This window comes from Glandiceps talaboti, chromosome 23 (assembly GCF_964340395.1).
Source record: "Glandiceps talaboti chromosome 23, keGlaTala1.1, whole genome shotgun sequence".
Lineage (NCBI taxonomy): Eukaryota > Metazoa > Hemichordata > Enteropneusta > Spengelidae > Glandiceps > Glandiceps talaboti.
The window spans coordinates 4395453-4401189 of NC_135571.1; the positions used below are offsets into that span (position 1 = coordinate 4395453).

Sequence of the window (5737 nt, forward strand, 5' to 3'; positions counted from 1 at the left end):
TTTTCACATAAAAAAAAATCATCGATGACGTCGCAAGGCATACTACTAAAGGTTTATGTGTTAAACATAAAAATAGGACTTAGGCTTAATAAAAATTGTGTGGTTCTGATTACGCTCAATTTTAGAATAGGTGGGATAGGTATATGTTATTATTATATATATATATATATATATATATATATATATATATATATATATATATATATATATATATATATATATATATATATATATATATATATATATAAAATGTTTTCATGTGTGAGTGTCTAGTTCATGTAGTTATGTCTTCCGTTGTTTTGCATATGGTCTGTGTGTTACTGGTTTCTTCTCATCAGATGTACAGCCATTACAGATTAGAAGACCAGTTTTATAGTGTCTTTTAAAGTTGATGTCAGTTTCCCATCCACTATTTCTCGCGAGACTTCACAATTTTCGTGATTTTATTTCTTTTTTCTCGAATACGTCAAAAATTTTTAGGGTGGGCAGTGAAAAACTAGGTGGGGTTAAGAAATGGGAACCAAATAATAGTTTTTTATTAAGGCCTTAAGCGTACTTTTAGATAAAATCTGTCTATAGTTTCTATTAGACAAGATGATAATTACAATTGAAGTATAATGAATTATTAGCCTTTTGAATCAAGCACTTTCGGTCATAATACACTGGGTTTCTTTCTCGCTTAATATTAAGGCCAATGTTTGTTTTTACTGCGCATGCGTTAACCATTCTCCGCTCTCGTTATATCCAGGCAAGATTTTAGACTTTGAAAATTCACGATAAAAGTTTAAATTCAACTGAATTGGACTAAATGTTCGGTTATAATTATATCAATTCTTCTAAACAATGAAGTACTAAGGGGTCATAATCCACTTTGAGTTTATTGAGAAACAAATTTGGTCTTTTAACGATCCATGGAAGGTCTCTCCAAGAAAAGACACAATTGCTGTGAACTAATTCTCCTTTGCAGTATTTACGTTTGTACCACACTTTGGCTCTTGAGATTATGGACGAAGATTGTCTTAATCCGGGTCCTCCGGGAGCTTGTGGAAGTGAAGCTAAACTCTGATAATACGATTCGTCTGGTACGTACGTGTCATTTATCCACACAAGGAATTCTTTGGCAATCTCACTTTCTTGTAAGAATTCAACAAATGGTCGTGTGAGGGCGCAGTGTAATTCCCCTTTGTGAATTGTTATATTGTTGTCGAACCAAGTCAGAACAATTACTTATTAATGATACAAACATTCTGTCTGGTATTGCCTTATCATGAAGTAACTGTATAGACATATTAATGAGATCTTCTGAATATGGTTGTCCTTGTATTACGTCAGAACAAAGACCATAACGTATGTGTTGATACGGAATTGGTGTTGTCACTGTTCGTGGTCGACAATTATACTTTATGTTTGATGGGTTCACATCATTCGGTGTCCACATAATTGGTTCATGTTTGAACAACAGAAGTAAAGATACAAAGGCGATAAGAAGTATGCATTTGTAGTGACGCTTACAAACGTTGATGTGTCTACACGTCGGCATTGTTGGTGGTTTTATTGTCTTTCGGAATCTTTGAAGGAAAATTAGGAAAGGAAACAGAAAAATAGAATTAGTCTAAATATACTTCAGCCCCGCTATCTTACATTTTTGCTGTGTGTGTGTGTGTGTGTGTGTGTGTGTGTGTGTGTGTGTGTGTGTGTGTGTGTGTGTGTGTTAATAATATTGATGGAAGTATGTAATTCTTTTCAAATACCATACTTCTCTACCTGCTTCCCCTAAAATACGTACACAATGTGCACCTCTTGTTAGCCATGGGAAATAACAGAGCTGTGACATAGACTGGTGACTACGCCTATCTAATCACATTTATTACATTCATTTCATATTCTTTCTTGTACGTAGTTCGAGAGCAAAAAGAAAAGTTTAGCCATTGCTAGGCCTGGGTGGACAGTAGAACAGACACGTTTAAAATGTTGCTCGTGAAAAAAATAGGACATGGGAGGCACTCATATCGGCAAATCGTCGTATTTCGTGCAGTGTCAGTATTTATTTATGACACATGACGATTTGCACAATTAAAATATACCATTACAATATCTTTAGGACAAGAATGTATGGAAATGGCTTGGCTAAAAGAAGTAGTTGAATGCAAACAAATGCTTTTGAATTTTATAATAATCCCTTACGCAAGTATCAGTCCGATTTTGCGTCTCAAGTGTCATCTTCCTCCTTTGTCAATACAGTCAGTTGGCAGTTGGCATCAATAGTTTTGTTTTTCAAGTATGTTCTACGTGGAGCACACAATTGACAAAACACACCGCAAACTCCTACCAAAACAGGTAAATATGTCTAGACTAGATGAAGGAGTTGCTAGTCGATGATGAAGTATCAGAGACTGTAGATTCTCTCACTGCCTTCGCTAAATTGTCCTACATACATTTTCACTAATAGTTCCCACAATTAGACAACTCATTCAGTTCTCTGGACGTACAATTGGATCAGAATAGCTCTTTGATCAAAGTACGACTCATACCACTATTGTGGTCTGAGAGTAGAAAAACTTAGTGAAGCCACTGGGGGTCGCGAGGGGGCTTATTAACATACAACAAACGCAAGATGCAATTCTAGAAATGGCATTTACAAATGTCACACCACTTACAGCTAAAATTATGTAGGCTTGGTGTTTTACTGATGTGACATGACATTAAATACACACCCTCAAAAGTTAGCCTGGAGTTGAAATATGTCTAGCTCTGTGTCAAAAACATAATGTCCCATGAGTGAAACACCAAACCTGCGTCGTTTTAGCTATGCCAACTACCGGAGTCAACATGCCTTGTTGGGACATCTATTCAAATGATAATCTCAACCATAAATCTTAAATATTTGCTCAGAAGTTTCTGCTCTTAGAAAGTATGTTTAGTTCATTAGCTTAGTATAGAATTGTATTATATGGTACCCAGGGCAGTACCGAACAGTGTCACTTCACCAGTTGTAAATGTGTAATGTGTAAATGTGAAATTTAATCATTTATATACCAGTAAATTTAGAATGTCACCTGGATATTTATGATTTCACCGGCATTGGCACAGTTTTCACCTGCAACGTCCTAGGCTGCTCGGACAATCTAACATAGTCAAAACAAGATTTTCAATTTTGAAATAGTGTAGAAATGGTATGAAGTTATGTAGGCGAAATCTCCAGCGTGATTGCCTGCAGATGCGATCTTACGGCCAACCACACATGTGATAACGGGAAGCTTTTATAGAAAGTTGTAGCATAGATCTCACGGTAGGCGTTTGTTAAGGCCAAGAAAAAAAAGAATGTTTACAGGTGAGTTTGTATCACTTAAATACCCCGCCTCGGTCTTCTTTTTTCTCGCGTTTGTCCAGCCAATGTAGACTGCAGATCCAAGGGAAAACACAAAATAACTCTCCCTACATTAATTGCTACTTCATGGAAGACAACTGCAAAACTAATCATGAACAAATAACAAAACAAATTCGCGCCGTCACACCACTATAGGCAATGTTTCCGTAAATACAGGATGATTCCGTGGTTATTTTCGTAGAGGAACTTGTCAACAAATTGATTTGATGACGACAATGACTTTGTCACCAAAATTGCCTTGAAAATGGTTATGGTTGAACTATAGTTACAGGTGTTAATGAACTCACCTGACCCCCTTGTACTGGAAACTAAAATGCTGTCTCGATTTCTCCTCGGCAGCTGCTGAGATTTGAACAATGATTTACCCCAGTGATGGGTGACTGTTTTCAGATGTGAGACGGAGCTACTATAAAAGACAGTCCATCTATCACATGTAGGGCGTGCATTATAATTGTCAATGTGTTTCTGAATGTACAACCATTAACCATTCTAAACACGTCCGCATAGCTAAAGTCACGTGACATACTATTCATTTCCTCGTAGACAGGGAAGACGCTTCATTGACGATGGTTTACTAAAACGTAACACTCATAGAATAATAAAAGGATGTAGATTTTTACACGCTATTATTAATTTTGTGATGTATATATGTAAGAAACGATAATTTTTGATGCAGGAAAAAAAATTATATAAGATGTTACAACATACCAATCTACGAACAGGAATTCATATTACATTACACGTGCACATACACGCATGCATGCATGCATACATACATACATACATACATACATACATACATACATACATACATACATACATACATACATACATACATACATACATACATACATACATACATACATACATACATACATACATACATACATACATACATACATGCATGCATGCATGCATACATACATACATACCACAGTCACTTTATCACCAGTCTGGAAACGCGACAATTTCTTTAGAACCAGATCATGTTCGGGCCGATAACGCTTTCCGTGTACAAAAGAGGGAGTTGACAATACAATCGTGCATATGATTTACTTGAGATGAGTTCCCAGAGTGCAACGCAACATGGTTACACAATGCTCATGCGTACACATCAGATACCTGTCGAGCTTCAGTCGAGCAGTTGCCAATTTTCCTGTCAGTGTCAAAATAAAAAAACAGACAACAATGTGGAAATCGTATGTATGATGATTTGACAATAGATATGATAGAGGGGCTGTGATACATACATCCATTCATACATACATACATACATACATACATACATACATACATACATACATACATACATACATACATACATACATACATACATACATACATACATACATACATACATACATACATACATACATACATACATACATACATACATACATACATACATACATACAGACACACACACAGACAGACAGACAGACAGACAGACAGACAGACAGACAGACAGACAGACACAGACAGACAGACGGACGGACGGACGGACAGACAGATGACAGACAGACAGACAGACAGACAGACAGACATACATACATACATACATACAGACATACATACATACATACATACATACACACACACACATACATACATACATACATACATACATACATACATACATACATACATACATACATACATGTATACATACATACATACACAAGCAAGCACGCACGCACACACACACATACATACATACATACATACATACATACATACATACATACATACATACATACATACATACATACATACATACATACATACATACATACATACACACCCACACATACACATACACATACACATACACATACACATACACATACACATACACATACACATGAGTATGCTAACTAATATATGACTGACATGAAATTTTCGACGGGGGCCATCAGTGTGGACACGCTGTTAGTCCTTATCGACGCAAACTATGTTATAAGTTCAATCAATTTATCAATCAATCAATCAATCAATCAATCAATCAAATGTCTATAGCGCCGATTTCCAGAGCAATGTTCTGTTCAGTAGCGCTGAATGGCTAAAGCACACCATAGGCTTTGGTTTGTATACGGCGAAGCATATGCTTTGGTGAACAAATACATAATTTAATGAAATATTATTCTATATATGTAGGCCAATACAAGACGAAATGCTTATATCAATATAAGTTTAACAAAACAATATGCTGCTATTGTATATATCAATGACAGTCAGAGCTGCTGTACTTCAACCGCCAATCAGAAGGGCGAGAATTGAAGCGGATCATGTGACGTGTAAATTTACCATAATGTTGTCCTGCAAGCCTTAATATTTACCATATCTAGATCA

At 36.0% G+C, this 5737-nt stretch overlaps 1 protein-coding gene across 2 annotated transcripts in view; it reads right to left on the reverse strand.

Annotated features, from left to right (window-relative positions):
• The window catches only part of LOC144452812 (aromatic-L-amino-acid decarboxylase-like), an 18016-nt gene extending 13636 nt beyond the window's left edge, over window positions 1–4380 (reverse strand). The window contains exon 1 of one of the 2 annotated variants that reach the window (XM_078143970.1): window positions 4321–4380. The gene's annotated coding sequence lies outside the window, so the exon portion shown is untranslated. Of the gene's footprint in view, window positions 1–3675; window positions 3785–4320 lie in introns of those variants that run through there. The other variant, XM_078143969.1, reaches the window with a different exon arrangement.
• Between the last annotated feature and the right edge of the window lie 1357 nt (window positions 4381–5737).